We start from the raw sequence: 17,877 nt of genomic DNA, 5'->3' as shown, positions 1-17,877 counted from the left end.
TTCTTAAACTGTAGGGCAAGTCCTTTCTTGCTATAAATTGTCACAAGGTGTTTACCAGCCATTAACTTAAAAGTGGCTCTAATTTCTCAGTGTGTAATTAGGGATGCTGACTAAACCTGATCAGGCATCATCCTGTCAGCTGTCTCATATTAGTGATGCTAGGCACCTCTCCCTCTCTCCCAGTCATGACAATTCATTAGTTCTGCTGTTGGAGAGCAGCTGTACCATTTGAGATGTAATTTATTCAGATTCCCTCAAAATTGTTGCTGAAACGTGGGAAGATAAGTGATTTGATGAGGTTATGTATTTACTGTCAGATAACATTATGGGTTGGATGTGTGGCTAGAAATGATAGGAGATTATGTTTTGTCAGAAATATTGCCCTTTTTAAGGCAAAAGATTAAGTTAGATGAGGTAAAGGACAAAATGCTTTAACACGTCAGGCATGTCTCACACTGTTATCCATTAAACACTCCCAAAAAATATCCTGTCAGGATCATGAAAGTTCTACCTTCGTCCCGGTTTACTGACATATGTTGTAAAGCATCTGGTTTAGTAATAAACACAAGCAAAACCATATTTGTTCAAAATAAGAAAATATACAATGTTCTGCTTGATTAGCAAGTGGGGCATGTGTGTGTGTGTGTAATGTGTGAATTTCAAACTAACTTAAATGCCAAGCCAGAAATGATGAATCAATAATGTCAGTATTTAACTTGTGCTCTGAGAAATAGCATCAACTTACCTCCTCTGAGTAGACCTGAAACAACTTTAACTTGTGGGTGTTTTTTTAACCCCAGCAGCAACACTCACATGGCAAGTTAAAGCCAGCTCAGTCAGAAAATTGGTTTTCCTAACCAGCTCATTTTCATGAATATTCAGTTTCCAAATTCAAATTAAAAATGTACCCAAGTAATAGACTTTGGGGGTCAGACCCTAAAGGTCCTTTGGCTGCTATTTTGTCTTTGACAGTAGCCAAGGGAGGGTGCCAGGAAGGAGGAGCACAAGAACAGGGTAAGCATACAGTCATACCTGCCAGGAAAAATCATTCAGCTTGCATCAGTCTGCAGCTAAGGAACTCCTAGAGCTTTAGGTGGTGTTTTTGCATTTAATGGCTCTCAGTCAATTCTTCTTCTGGGAAAATGACTGTTATTCATGTAATTTGCTTCATGAAAAAAATATATTTCATTGAAAGTTGCTTCTTTGTGTTCACTTTGAACTCTGGAAATATTTACGGTGGCCAACTTTGTTCCTGTACAAAGAAACAACATGGAACATGTCACACATGACAGACATCAGTAGAAATTCAATGTCGTTTATCAATGCGCTTGAGAGATTTTCAAATATATATTTCCCATGAAAAGTCAGAAGAGGTCTACCTTCCTCAGTTGCTGTCTCAGTGACATTTTCTACCTCTAGTAAACTATACGTTTAAGTACCATTTCAGATATTTGCTCAGATCTGAAATAAGGAATTATTCCAGATTATTTCTTGCATTTCTTTCATAGTATATACATTCTGACTTGCTTCTGATGCCTGTGATTAACTAACTCCAGATACTCAGTTGCTTACAATGGCAATTTTTCATATGGATTTGACTTAGACATTTCCCCAGCTTTAGCAACCAAATATTGGATGCTATCAGTGTACACATTGAGTACAGCAATATATTTTCCCAACCACAAAATGTCATCAACACTGACAACCCCGTCATGGTCTTAAATCCAATATCCTGTGGCCTCACTGACTTCTGCATTTTAATTTGCTATCCCAGTGCACAGTAATTTCTGGTTATCTGTGTCATAGTCTTAAGCACATCTCAAGATAAAATGTTGGCAGGTTGTCATGTTTGTTAAGAACAGGTGCTCTGACTATGGCTGTTTTTTTGTTGTTGTTGTTCTTGTTGTTGGTGTTTTTTGTTTTTTTTCCCCCTTTCTCTAGCTACACTTTGAAATTGGGTACTCTGCATGTGAAAGTAACCTCTGGCCATCCGCAACGTGTAGATCCTTTTATCCTCAATTTATACATACATGCACAAACATTAATTTTAATCAGGAAAAGCTAAGACGAAATACCAGTGAAGGAAGACTTGTTAGGCATGACATTTCATTTATAGATACAGCTGAGAAGATTAACGTCTGAGCCAGCAGCCTGTCCTTTACTACCTTCAGCTACCCAGAAATGAAACGTCACAGATGACAACTCATTCCTCACTGCTCCTGAGAAATTCTCGCTGCCATTTCATTCTGTCTCCCTGGTCTATCTACCTACACAATAATATCAATTAAACAACAATTCCAGAGAGTTCTAAAGAAGAAAACGTGCACAGCTGCTTTCAGGGCATGCACATATGTGTATTTTTTTTTCTGATTGATGTTTTACATGTATTTAATATGTGACTTACATGAAATAAGGTTAGTTCCTTGAGACTCTGCTTCTGGAAAAACTTCGTAACAAATGAACGTACCTATAAACAAATACACTTGGGCAGCAGGACAAGAGAAAGAGAAGAGAAGGAAAAATATAGGTGGAAGCCCAAGCAGATTTGTTTGCAGACACCAGTGCCAGAATGATTACTCTACAACTGAGTTAGGAACTAATCTGAGTCCCAGGTCCCTTTTATTCTCAAAGCTTTCTATTCACACTGTTTAACTTCTTACTATTAACATGGAGTACAAAAATAAACTTTCCAAAGGAAAAAAATGAATTATACATAACGTAGAACACATGGAAATGAAGAAAAAATCATTTTATTTTAATGTCTGTTTAAACAGGGTGATATCTTCTAATTTTTCAGGTGAATCTTTAACTGATCAAAACACATTGTGCAAATTCCCTAACACATAGCCATATCCTAACAGCTTGTATTCAAGCAACAGGTTAGAAGAAAAGCAAGCCTTAAGTAGATTTCCATGAGTCAAAATTAAAATAGACAAAGTAATGTAATAATGCACGTGACACAGAAAAGACAAAAATGTTTTTACCCATGAATGTAAATAGATGCATCACTATAGTTTTAGTACTGTATTATATTTACAATAACAACCTTTCTGTAAGTGCAGAATTCAAACAATTTTTACAAAAAAATAGTAAAAGGATATTTTGCATGTCCTAGATGATCCATGGGGATATCAGTAATTCTATACCAACACAGTGCTATCCCAGTAATCAGAGCATCTCCCTGGCTTCACAGGTGCATTGCACACACAGTAAGATTGGCAGGCAAAACAAATGTAATTATTCATATAGATGATTTGCATCACTTATGACACCTCTGAAATTCAGAGGTGCTGGTTATATTTGTTCAGGCCCTATTTGAAGGCACTGTCCAAAAGGCAGCAAGAAAATCTAGCATGTTCAAATATTACTCGTTAGCACAACACAGCAAAGAGTAAGGTGGCTACCCCTGCCTTCATCAAATGATATTTCATTTTATCTAAATATTTCACTAAACATTGTTCAGCTGCTTAGCACATGTTAGTAACATAAAACAACCTGACATCTCTTACATTTTTCATGAGGGTAGTTTCACATAACACTAGCTAGACTTAGGAAAGCATTATTATAGAAAAATCACTGGAGAATGAATTGTTTACAGCGACAATGGGTTTCTTGAGCTTTTCTGTCTGAGAAGATGCATTGGTTGTGATCACCAGGTATTTTAGCACAGAGCTTTTTCTTTCCCCACTCAAGTACATTCTTTCTGGAACTCCGAAATGTCAGGCAATTGGCAGATACACTTTACATTTGCCTCATTTCTTCCTACTGAAATTGTCTTTGCTAACAAAAGAGAAACTCAAAGCCAGTTTTTCCCACTAGGAGTATTTGTCATCTCTTCATGTTCATTGTGTTTGGAAAATTCAGGGTAAAGACTCTGACTGACACCCAGGTTGCTTTGCCATGAAAATCTCATAGCTTATTTGCGATGCCTATCATGCTGAGCAGAAAAACAGGTGCTTGTGCTGAAGTAGAGGGTGTGTGTGTACAGGAGTCAATGTCTCTCTATAGGAATTAGAGAGGAGACAAATGGTGATTCTAAGGGAGCACTACTGATGCTGGGAAACCATAAGACAACATTTTAAAGAAAATTAATTACTAATATTGTCCACTATTAAGTCTTCTACCATACTATTAACACAGCAAAAGCATGTGATGAAGTAATGCTTTTGAATATCCTATTTCTGCAGCAATTTTAGTATATAGACAACATTTAATTAATTTTCAGGGGACCTGATCTAGATGGACCAGCACATCTTCAAAAGTCAGACTAACACCAACAAGCTCTGATATTAGATAGCAGAAAGCTTTTTTTTTTTCCCCTCCCCTCTCCTTTTGAAGAAACACCTGGAAATTAAATGCAAAAAGCCAACTTTTTGGGTAGTTGTCTAAGTTGCGGGGGGATTTCCTGTCCACACATTTTTAGACATTGATAAATTTGTGGAGGGACTTATTTTCAGTTTTTAACTAAAATGAACTTCTGCTCTGCTGAAGAAAGACAAATACACACCAAATTTTATGCCTGTTAGATATTGAACTGTATTTACACACTCTAGGAAACACTTAAAATATTATTGGGAAAAAAAAATAAAGCCTTCTGCTCTGAAATTAGTGCCAGGCGATGTGCTGCTATTGCAGCTGACACCTTCCAAGCCTATCTTCATGTATTCCACTGCATAACCATGGGACCAATACCATGGTCTAAGGGTATCGGTCACAGTCACAATTCTATGCATCCAGTCTGAGTTATCACCATGCGTTAAGAAGAAGCTAAGATCATGCCTTTCTATGACATTATAACCTCAGCAACATATGAAATTTAGAGGCTGTGAAAGTCCTGAGGAATATTTACTGTTTTGGAAGAATAAATCAAGATTACACCAATTTTCTGCACACACATACCCCACCCCCTAACAGGCCTGTAACTGCTTCCATGCACTAAAAATTAATCTCAGGGCTTCAAGAACAGTCACTATGCCAAACACATTGAAAGAAATAGAAAACTTATAGAATGGGAAATTTACTATGATTTGAAGACCTTGCATCAAGACACCCCCATCAAAAAAAGGCAAATGCAATTATCTAAAACTGACTTCCATACTCACTTCCCAGTTCCATGGGATGTCATCTTTGCAACTCTGAGATTCCATTTTTGATCACACTGCAGACCATTTCCTTCCTCTCTCTCTCTCAAGCAAGCAATTAGTCACCATTTACTTCTACTATTTACTTCTAAAAGGGGAAAAGCTCACCTTCAACTTTTAAAAGTTACCCAGTTACAAACTGGCTTATTTCCACAGCTTCTTTCATGTAAGAATTGTAAAGAACTTCAATAAACAATTCTATTTAAAATGGCTAATCAAGACATCAGGTCTTGTAAGATGCAGATGTTCTTCTCATTCCTGCTGTAAACTTGCTGAGCAACTGCGGGGAAATTATTTCAGTTCATTGTGCTTTGGTTCCCTATTCATTAAACTGATAACAATAATTCCTTTCTCTGACCTTTTGTAACACTTGCTCTGAAGCCTATTGTAAATTTTACTGTGCACATACTGTCTCTTATTATGTATAAATTTTGTATTTATTAAAATAATAAATTGATTTCAGTTGTGACCTCAAACAACCACTATAGAAGAAATAACTAGTATACCGGCATTTCAGCTGGAAAAAATGATTATGCTATTTTTTCCTCCTAAAATACAATGCTTCAGCAGTGAAGTTAAGATGAACAATAACGCACATTTTCACTCCCTACTTTGTAATGCCACATCATTGTGCAGCTATCCAATATTAAATGGGGAAATCTCTCCCTGAATACAAGATATTACTTCTAGCAACCAAAGTAATATTGATTAACTCATACATCCTTTCTAAGCCCTTAAAATTTTATACGCTATGCAAGTTATTTTTAATACAATCCTGAATAAAGGGACTTGTGATATATGAATATCACCAAGCCTCTAAAACAAAGCCTGTAGTGAGTGAATATTAAATGTGGTCTACTATTACATCAGAATTGATATGCTTAAGAAAAATAATTAAAAAATGCCACAGGCAGAAGGACTGTCTACTTAATCCAGAGACAAAAATCAAAGGGAATATTAGAAATGAAAGTAAAATTTCCTATCTGTGCTTAGAGATGCACAGCACAATTTCAGTGGATGACAATATTCAAGGATAGGCTGTTAGAGACAATTTTTTGATGCCTTCCCTTTCTGATTATTTGGATGCTAATGGTAAGTACTAGTGTTTTCTAGGATCAGTCAAATTATTCTCAGAACAGATTTTCACCGTGGACAGTATTTGATATACATCAAGAAATGAACAAGGCTGATGGTATGCCCTAGATTAATCTGTTGTCTTTGGGCAATTAATTTTACTGTATTACAGACTCAGCATTACACAGAAGGCCGTGGGAATTTGCCACCATGTCCGTAGCTTTCCAATGGATTATATATTTGGCTTTGCACTACTGGAGAACAAAAAGATCATCTCAACAGAAGTCACGTCCTAATTTCACAAGTAATCAGGATTGGAGAAGTCACTGTTTCTGAAAGTAGTCTTCTTCCTACCCTATACTTTTAGGGTAAATAAGGAAATATTGTTTTTTCCCTCCCCCTCTTTCACATAAGATAGGCTAATTTCCCTCATTTCCTACAATGCTCCTGTTTGCACAATTGACTGAATTTAGGCTTCCTAGATATGAAAGGGTTTTTGAGCACATCCACAGCCATCAGAACATGAAAACAGCTTCAGTAAAATAATTTTTTGAATTTACTGTCTTTTTACTGTATGTTTTAATTTACTATAAATTAAAAAAAAAAAAAATTAGTTATTTTTTTTTAGTATTTTTTTTAATTAATAAATTTAATTAATTCACAGTAAATTAACATCTTTTTTTTTTAATAAGTAGAAATCTTTTCTATGATCTTTTTTTTGTTAAGGATAAAATAATAGATAAATATTTTAAAAAATAGACCAAAGGGACAGATAGGTTGCAGCGCTTGCTATGACAATGATGGCTTGTACCACACAATTTCTAAATGCAGGTTTCCAGTTTCATAGTGCTTTAAAACTTTGTTTTAAATTCTGCAAAACTGAAATTTCACTGAAAAGTTAACTATTTTTGTTGTAACCAGCCAGCTACTTTTGAAAAGGGAGAAAATGGATTTGAATTTATGAGCAATTTCTAATTCTCTGTGAGATAACACTTTTGCATCTCTAATATTTAATTTTGAAAAATAAGGTGTTTGGTTTTTTTTTTGCTATATGAGTATTTCAAAGTTTGTCTACAATCACATTGTAGCTTAGAAACCTATTAGAAAGGCTTAGTCTTTTTGATATTTTAGTATAATAAAGTTCATTAATTAGTAGTGAGTCACCTAGCTTTATGCGACTACTCAGTGTCTTCAGTACTGATCTCCAGCAGACTGCAGAGTAATAAAATTCATAAGCTGGAAAGATCTGCAAATTATCAAAACAAAAATATCAAGGACAGTTTTTCTATGGAGCTGAAAATATAAAACACAATATAAGGTTGTCTTGTGGAAAAAAATAATAAATACAAGCTAATTAATTTGAGATGAAAAATCATTATTCAAAGATGAGACGCTTGGGAACTAATATATCTGCTTACATCTATACATTTCTGTTATAAGTTACATAAATAATTGCAGTCCATATTACTGCTAGATCCCCTATGTCAGACAAAATGTAAAGATCATGCAAATTAGAAATTGCCCAGAGTAAAACAAATCTATATATTTAAAACCATGTTGCCACCTAGGGAAATGTCATGCAAGCATCTCTTTCTCCACAAATCCCACCCACCTTGACTACTCTTCTCTACCTGAAACGCTTTTTGTCTAATGAATTTCTAAGAGATAAAAACAACAACAACAACAAAAAGTCCACTGGATAAATTGTGAAGCATACATTTATATTCCAACTGATTAAGGGAAACATCCCTCTACCAACATTAAGGAGTAGCAAGTAAAAAGTTGAAGTAAACAGATCTTTCATTTAGGCTGGCTGCCATGGTAAATGCAAAGAGCTGGGAGACATGAGAATGGGCAGAAGAGGCCTCAGAATACATGAAAGAACTTCACCTTTCAAGTACAAACTCATGGAAGCCTTCAGGAAAAACACCACCACACACAGCCAAAGATGTAAATTAGTAGACAACTAAGCAAATCAGGGGGAAAAAAACTAGTACATTGGGAACAAAGTGGTCAGAGAGAAAAAGTCTCCTGAAAACAGTTTTTTGGCAGAAGGAAGATGTTATGAAAGCAAGCAAGAAAAGGTCTGATGTGGAGATTGACAGCTAATTAGACAAACTTGTAAATCGATGTGATGGCAAATAATGTTATTGTGATTTTACACCGTATTAATAAAGATTTCATTCTGTGGACAGAGCTAATTAAATGTCTTCCACTGAATGGTGTTGAGCCCAAATTTACCATATGTACAAGCCTGACACAGCCGAGAAAGACACAAACTGGAAGGAGTTCTGGGTAGGGGGAGTAGGGAGGAAAAAGAAAAAAAAAAGGCATTGTCAAGTACATGTGAAGAAACATTTTTACAACGAAATTAATGAGGGAGTTGGACAAGATGACTTCCCGATGTCCCTTCCCACCTCAACCATTCTTATTCCACAATTGTGCAATTGTTCAGATGGTTTAAGACACAAATAATGTAAATCACAGGTGAGACAGCCTATTTAACACACTAGAGAAACAGTATTTCACATAGGAGTAAAACAGACTGGGAAAAATGAAGATAATATTTGTATGAATTAATGCAATACAGATAAAGGACTGTGTATCAGTAAGGTTGGTTCCATTCTACAACTTGAGAGATATTCAATTTGACTGCCTGAAAACCAGACTCAGTTCAGAAATCTGTTCTTGCTGGAACATTTCTGAGAAAATCTATGAAGGTTTTTTTTTTTTGGGGGGGGGGGGGGGGGGGGGGGGGGAGGACTCTTATGAAGAAAACCCAGACAAAATTAGCAGAAAGCCAACATTGTTTTGCCAGGAAATACACATTTGACATGTAACCTCTGCTCATAACTGACTCCTATAACCACCGTGGTCTGATTATAATGCATACACTTTAAACCAGAAACATCTATCTCAGGAACTGACACGAGCACACAGTTGGGAATCACACTGAATTTTTCACAGCAAGTTTAATCGTTACTTTTACACCTTCTGTCTATACCCTGCCCCGTCTCTTTATATTGGGTGAGGAAAGGAATTAATCTGCTAAGGCAGCATTGTACACGCTGGAGGAAAACAAAAACATTCCCACACAGAAGCCGGTTTTGTTCCTAGTTTGCTTAGGGAAAGAATATCACAGCTTCTTGCATTTTGAGGAAAAGAGAGACAGAACAGAAGATAACTTCAGTATCTATTTGGATATTTGACATGCTTATTAAATATTTATCTTTTGGGGATCTTGCTGAGCAGGTTGTCTTGGCAATAGTCCCCTCATTTTCCTGTCTGCCCACTCTTCAGTTTCCAAAGATTTCTTTCTGAATTCTGCATTTTGTTTGTTTTAGCCATGGCTTCTTCCCTGTAAATAATCACGGTCACAAACATACTACGTATGCTGAAATACATACATGTTGATATACATAATTTTAAAAATATGCATATAGAATTTCAACTTGACAGTGCTCGGTATCATTTCTTTGGCTTAGAGATTTGGACCTGACCCCTGATTAATAAGGAAAGCCAATGATGATTTCAACTTAACGTGTAGTAATCTTTGCTCTGACAAGCTTAAGAAAACGCAGGTTTTCATAGTTCTTATGGAGTGCACTTAGCCAATTTAGCCGGCTAATGACCAAGTCATCTGTAAAGAGAGGGTCTTCAGGTAACATGGGTGGCATCAGTGCCTACATCTACATTCACTGAAGCTACCTTTGTTTAGCTAATACCAAACTGTTTCCAATAGAACTGCTTAGATTTTGCTGGACTGCACACAAATTTCCATGATCCATCCTGAGACATAAGAAAAACGTACGTGAAGCTAAAATGATACCAGATGACAATCTTATTTATAATGATGGCTGCAGCATTGTGTGCCAATATTAAGAAATTAATTTTTCACTCTATTTCCCTCCTGCAATTTTTTGAGATTTAACTGATCATTCCTCAGCTGTAATTTTGAGCTCCACTGAACTGTTGTGGCTGTTCCATTTAAATAAATAAATATTTTTTAAGAGTGTCAACTGAAGTCTTTCTGCTGCAGCTGAATGGTGCAACTCATTGTGTTCTTACCAGCATTCCTCAAATGGTGACTTAATATCTTTGTTGGGAAAAAGAAGGATATCAACACTAACCCTGTTTTTATTTTTTCCCTGATTAAAAAAAAAAACAAAAACAAACAAACAAACAAAAAAACAACACAGCAACAACGAAAAAACACACTAGTCATCATAGTGAACAGAAAACCAGGATGTATGCACATGTATATGTCTGTACGTATTATCTACACATCTGCGTGCATGCAAGACTTGTATCTTAGCTATTCATACTTCAAACAACATTCCTGTGTGAAAATAAATAATAACAAAATTTGGGAACAGAGAGAAGTGTCTAGTCTTTCTCTGCTATAACTGCTTTACACAGGTTGCCCATTTTTTCTAAAAGGTGGACAAACACAATTTTAAGGTTTCTGAGATTCTGTAATGTAGATAGCTACAAAAAGACAAGCCATATCATAAATCACCATTGTTTAGTAGTTTTCGTACCTCAATCTGTAATATTAGTTATTTGTGAAGAGGATGTTACTAGAGCCAACTCATACCAAATTGCTCATTTTAAAAATATCATTGCAAATGGATAATGCAATGATTAAAATGATGGTTGAAAAAAAAAAATCATTTCAAGCAGTAATTAATGAGTTTTTGCAATAAGAACCAAATAAATTACAATACTACTACTATGAATAGTAAAAGTAAAGAATTAAAGAAAGCACTATTTGGAATTGGAAAGCTCAAACCACTGGTTTTCTTCAGCACAGTCTCATTTCTTTTTGGTTTAAATCCTGTCCTGCCCCCACAGTAGACTGTAGGTTCTACCACACTGAATATGTCACCAAGGGTCACTAAGCAAGGACACAAACTGGTATACCTCACATGTTGGCAGCAGCTTGGAGCTGTCACACAGCAAGGAATGGAATTCTGTACTCCCTTCCTTGTGATGTACTGTAGAGATTTATGGATTGCAAAGCTGCACCAAGCTTCAGCCAAGTTCCCCCCACCCCCCCAACAGAAAAGCCCCAAAGTACTAACATATAGAATCCATCTACCATTGTTTAAAACAATAGTTTTAGATTAGGAAGAGCACCATAGGAAACAAAATAATAGCATGGGATACAATGAAATGATAGTAACAGAATGTGAGAGGTTTACAGAAATGTGAGGAATGTATACTAAGATAGATTAAAAAAAAATATGTTAGAGCAGCAAATAAATTAATTCCTCTGCGGAGCTGTACTAATTTCCAATGTGTCACCCCCTCTTTCCCCCCCTCTCCCCAAAAGTTATATTGTTCTGGGAGGCTGACAACATTTTAAACATACATGACATGTTCTAGCTGTTCTCAGCAGAAGAACTATTGCATCTTATATTCCTTCAACATTATAATTTAATTAGTGTGGAAGCTACGTACACAAGCTGCATTTATTAAAAAATATAAATCAAAGTGTCTGATGCAAGTTATTGATATTTTCATCTCAGTTTTTCTGTACTGGTCCTCATAAAAATAATTTTCGTTTTGACAGCCTGACTTCCAGGTTTTTATATCGTAGCTCTCAGTAGGACATGATCATGCATATACATGTTAACCTTTACATAAATTTTCTTTTAGCAAATGTATTTGATGCCAATTCATGCATGTGCATATTTTGAGGATTATATTTTAAAATTTCAATCATTTTGTCCATTTTCTTTAAAAGAAAGGGTTAGAGATTTTCCAGAAGGAAGATGAAGACATTCACTATTAAAGAATCTTAAATTACCAAACAAGTTATTCAAGTAAAACTATTAATACACCTCTCAGCATTAACCCACTTTGCTGCACACTCTCCACCAATGAGCTGCACACTTGCTTGAAAACCACATACATTTACATCTCACTAACCTCTAGCTATGATGCAAATTAGTTAAGTCACAGCATGATGCACAGCAGTTGATATACATACCACAGCATGGCAATATGTGCTGTGTATATACAAATGTACACAATAACACATGCACATAAGCTCAGAGATACTACACATATTCCCGCTGGTTGCCTGAAGATAGAGGTGCCTATACAGTTTTGTGCTCCTGAAGATGCCAGACCTGTTGTCCTGAACATTGAAGTCTTAGCTGGCCAACATAAACATTCCAGGGATTTAATATATACAATATTTTGAAGTAATTATAACATCTATCAAAGCAGTCCATATTCAGCTAGCTAACTATATTTGTCAAAGATATTTATGTATCACCAGCAGTACCTAGTCATTATAGTACCTAGTCATTATAGAGAAATGATTACAGGAAAGAATCTAAATCACCATTACAGCAATCTCAAAGTACAATATTGTAATTACAATTTGAATTTCAAATACAGAACACAGGCAGCAATGCATCTCTTTGGGACATAACTTTTGCTAGTCCTACTGCCTTCAGTTTTTATGTTTTCTATTAGAAAATGGTATTTTCCATTATTTTTTCTATTTCATTGACACTCTGCAAATGCATTTCTATAGACGTGATATACTACACTATGAATATATTTACATTTACTCTAAATATTTAAAGAGAAAAAGGCAGGATATAATAGCATAAAAGTTATTTCTAAGCTAATTCATGTTTGCATTTTATCTGCGCATTCCATGGCTGAAAAATTGGTGGAGAAATAAATCACCAATGCTCTCTGACCAAATCTACAGACTGTGTTGGTTTGCCTGAAATTTCTCAGATGATCCTTACCGATAAGAAGAAATAGGCCTAGTCTAACAGAAGACTACTACGTATAAGACTACAAGTCTACTATGAGTTTCAAAAAAGTCTTAAAGTCCTGCCTCATTCAAGTCAATTTACAAAGAGAGAATCCAGGTTATATGAGAGATCCGTAGGAAACTATTTAGCAAGTAAACAGTAGCTCCCTGGACAGAACTATACTAATTGTCCTCTTCTGGAAACGTTTTATCTTCTTTCTGCATTGCATAACTTGCATGCCATTGGCTCAAATGACAGATTAACAACTGGCATTAATTGGAGCACAAATTGCAAGGGCTTGATGAAATACAGAGACATACGTTCTTTATACCCCAACTCTGCAGACTGCAGGTTTTAATGTGCTGAGAATAGCGTTGCTCCTTCTCCGCCTGGATATTTAAGAAGATTGGTGGGAGCATTCTCTAAACAAGCGCAGGCGGATGGGGGCATATGGGTGATTTACACTCAGCAACTGAGCAACTGAAATAGGTATTTTTAACTTCTGAAGAACAGAAGAAAGGGCCTGAGGGCTTCCCTGTTCTGCCATCAATTCTTGGTTTTGGTGGGCTAAACTTCAGTTAAAATAGTAGGGGAAGTTTTGTACCTAAGCTCTTAACCAAGATAAATTTCAGACTCAGCTCTGAGGAAGGACCAGAGTCTTTTCTTCTTGAATTAAGATTTGTTTGAAATAAAGTGTGTTTATGTCCAGGAAAAATGAACGCTCAACTACAACAAAGAATGCTGCTTTAAAGAACAAAGCTGTTTTTCAGCACTGTTGATAATCTCATCTAGCCTCACCACTGTACAAAAGTAGCAAATACAATGATCAGATCAGTCCTCTGCAATCACAGCAGTAGCATTAAGTACCATCTTTAAAAGCTGGTTAGCAACTACTATCTTGCCTAGCTGGATTTCTTTTCCCACAAAACTTTATCAAAGGCATGCACTGGAATTTCAGTCTCCTGACAGGCAATCATGTAATGTCCCGATTATTTTTTTTTTTTTTCTCCACAGCCTGTTTGTTCTCAGTAAGAGAATAAAGCTGCTAAATAAAGAATGCATCTCAAACAGTTCAGTACTTATTCTTTGAGAAGTGAAACTCAAGATTAAACCGAGGCTCCCCATGTTGGCGAGCAAAGGAGGGCCACCATCCTGCCATTGAAACATCTACTTTAAGTTACAAACAGTTTTTCCAGCATGATGTCAACAATTTCAGGTGTTGAGAACACAGGTTTAAGTTAGAATTTCCTAAAGCTTGTAAGTTTTAAAATGAGGACATAAAGCCCGAGAATTGGTTTTCAGACCAAATTTCAGAGCATTCAAGCTATTGCTGCAGCAGACAATCCATCAAATCACAAGAGACTCTTCTCACTTCTGAATAGGAATATTTATCTAGGAAAAATGACTGTCAGTCCTCATGACAGGTTTATTATTCCAATTTCATTTTTCTCATGGCAACATATCAGGCTTTCTAATTAACAGACAAGCAAGCAATTCAATTTCTCCAGTTTAAGGCACACATGTTACTGAGATCTGTTCAAGGCTTCTAGGCATTCTCTGTTCTGCCAGTTCTCCCAAGTTTTTTCCATGAATTTAAGAAACTTCATTTCTCTCTTTTTTTTTTTTTATTTTTTTATTTTTTTCATGTTGAATGCATGCTACTGACTGTTCTCTGACTAGTTACGTTTACATTTTTCTCTCACCTCTTCAGAGGTAGTTTTTACTGCCCATAAACGGACAGATTCTTTTGCTGGTATTGTCTTATTTCTTGCTAGTTGAGCTCAGAGGATGCCTCATGATGGTATTCCCATATCTTCAAAAGTCTTTCCAGTCAGACTCAGTAGCTTTTAGTTAGAATTATGCAGTTACTGACAATACTGCTCACGCTTATTATTCCAACTATCCTTTTTTCAAAAGCTCCACATGCAAATATGGTGAAGGAAACAAAGCAATAATTTCCTCTTCATTAAAACCCAGGCAGCACATTCATTCCTGCACACTATTAGTAACCCAGTCAGGGCTTCAACAGGGAGGTAATAATTGCATAATGCATAGATGTCGAATCCTACATCTGTTTGATCTTCTACAAGTGTTCTGTAGTCAAACCATACCTGCAGCACATCTAAGAGCTGATACAAATTGCTCGTGCTTTGCATAACCACTGTACCTGTGTTCAGCTCACAGCATCAAGCACAGCGCAGCACACGTGTGCATGACCTTGGGTTTATTGGAGTTCAGCTATATGATGCACATCAGCATTTCTTTCTGGCATTCCCCAGTTACGTGAGCCTGAGCTTGCCATCATGGCCAGGCACTTCCCCTGCACTCTTTATATCACTAACTTGTGACATTAAGTTATACAAGTAACACTCTGCTGCTTGAAGAATAATTTTACTGCCTCACCCGCATTTTGTTTCCACACACCCCGATTCCCTTCAATTTTCCTGAATAACTTTCAATAAAATACTGGACACAGACAAACAACTGGGATGCATACATCAGAAATGGCACCTTTGATGTAATGACAGAAGTAATAAACTTCATTATTTTTCATTGCCTTAAGTACAAAGGATTAATCAAAGATTAAAATAAGCTTGCCAAACTACCAGTTGGACAAGATTAGATTTCCGATTTTATTATAAGGCTGTTTAAAAAGTAACATAACCTTTACCACTGTGGAACTCAAAAACAACTTGGTTCAAAAACCTCAGGCCAGTACATCAGACCGTAAGAGGTTTTGATGCATGTTTTCCTGCCTGGAATAGGATTTCTCAACTCCAAATTCTATTCTATATGATACAATAGCACATTAGTTCCCCCAAAATACACAAGTGCCTATTCAATTTTAGACAAACTATGGAAATACCATATTTTACAGCAAAATAGTGAAGATAGAGAACCACAGAATATCCTGAGTTGGAAGGGACCCAGAAGAATCATTGAGGTCAACTGCTGGGCCTCCACAGAGGAACACCCAAACATCAGACCATGTATCTGTCTATCTATATATAATATATGCAAAGTCTAATGTAGCTTTGGATACTGTATCAAGGAAAAATGTGTATCTTCTAAAAGTGTTTTTTTTTTATTATTATTATTTATTTACAAAAAATCACTTTTCGCTTAGTATGTCTATTATTTATGGCACTTCAAGTTAATACTCCTCCATCCCCCAAAACCAAAATTTATACTTTTCCCTAAAAGCCTAAAAAAAAAAAAGCCTAAAAAGTGTCAGTATTGCTCCTGACACTTTTTCTGAAAAGAACTAGCTTAATGACATCAAAAAGCTATTAAAGTTATATAAACACACTGTCCAAGATACTTGGGCTTCAGCAAAAATGCATATGCCTATTCACCCCTCCCTATCGCCTCAATTCCTAGGAGGAGTACCAGAAGGAATATAGATTCATCAAGGAAACTTCAGTCACTTAAATAAAGAGCCATGAAATCTCAGAAGGAACTGTTTAAAAAAAAAAAAGTTCTTGAAAAATAGACTTGCCACATGGGTGCAACTGATCCTGGGATCTAGCTCTCATTTGTGGTTCACATATGTAATTCTTACATACAAAAATGATCATTCTTCTCTGCTGAATAGTCCCTACAGTTCTCAAATTTCCTGTTACATTCTCTTTAAATGTTATTAACATAGAACAATTTTCTTTAAATATTTCAGTTGAAACATTTGTTTCCCTCAGCAGAAAGATATTTCTTAATTTATCATTTAGTAGGCATTTCATTTTGAGTATTTTTTCCTAATATTCCTGTTTAATGTCTTACAACCTTCACTATATTTTCATCTATTTACTACAGGATGTGCATCTCTACAATAATTCAGGAGGAAAAAAAAAGAAACAACCTCTCTTTAAAGCCCTTCTGGTGTAGTCTGTGAATTTTTCAGTTGTATGCAATCAACTTAACCAGTGATTTAGGAATTGCAATAAAGCAGGACACATTAAAAAACAAAATTGAAAGTGGTACTTAAAACTTAAAGGCAGTCACATTTATTGTTTCAGGCTTCAGAAAAGTTGTTTGTTCTTTCTGACTTCTACAACCCATTATCTTCTACCTACCACAGTGCCTTATTTAAGCTGTTTAACTCATCATTCCCACATCCAAATCTCTGACTTCACTCCCAGCCACTGGAGACTAGACCTGCATAACACCAAGTAAACCCTTGGTCAACCCTCTCTCCCATCAATACAAGCTCTCCATGAAATGCAAAGCCTCACCCGAAGAAGACTGACCACTACCCTGCCACCTCCTAATGTACCTAGTAGAGCTAACAACAGACACCCACCACAATTCTGATGCTCAGGGTTTCACAGTAAATGCAAGCTGTCCTCTAGAAATGTTGCCAGCAGTTTAGTTTTCATCTGAAAAGCCATGCATTATGAGATAGTACAGAGTGTGCATTTAAAAGCTCTCTTTCAAGAAAACTCTACCCTCCCTCAACAAGATTAACACATGCACCTCTCAGTCATAAGTGGGGCAATTGCAGCCTCCTGACATTTTATATTCAAACAGCTCCCTGAAGAGAAAGATCATTGCATACTTTCCTGCTGAATTAGATGCATTTAAGCAGGTGGTGAATTGAACCTGCATATGCTACACTTAAAAAGGCTTCCGGAGGAAAAACTTGGTGTAAAGTGTCTGATATTCTGATTTTTTCCCATGCACACACAACTTCCTTTAATCTACCAAGCCATTACGCTCTTTTCATTGTAATATATTAAACTCACTTCATTTGAATTCACTACAAAGTTCCTGATAATTCACATTTCCTCCAAGACAGCTGTGTTACAGAACTACTGAATGGCCACCAACTGTTACCACCAAATCGTGCTCAATTCAAAGCAAAGAGTTAAAATCTCAGCACTTCG

The 17,877-nt window shown here is 36.1% G+C and overlaps 1 long non-coding RNA gene across 2 annotated transcripts in view; it reads right to left on the bottom strand.

Moving 5' to 3' along the window:
• LOC110353860 (uncharacterized) overlaps positions 1-17,877 on the bottom strand; it is an 82,605-nt gene that overhangs the window by 44,676 nt on the left and 20,052 nt on the right. For both annotated transcript variants that reach the window (XR_011810795.1, XR_011810794.1), the window contains exon 3: positions 1,033-1,252. This is a non-coding gene — a long non-coding RNA (uncharacterized lncRNA). The remainder of the gene's footprint in view (positions 1-1,032; positions 1,253-17,877) is intronic.

Source organism: Anas platyrhynchos, chromosome 7, assembly GCF_047663525.1.
Source record: "Anas platyrhynchos isolate ZD024472 breed Pekin duck chromosome 7, IASCAAS_PekinDuck_T2T, whole genome shotgun sequence".
In the NCBI taxonomy this organism is placed as follows: Eukaryota; Metazoa; Chordata; class Aves; order Anseriformes; family Anatidae; genus Anas; species Anas platyrhynchos.
This window is presented reverse-complemented; position numbering and strand designations above follow the sequence as displayed.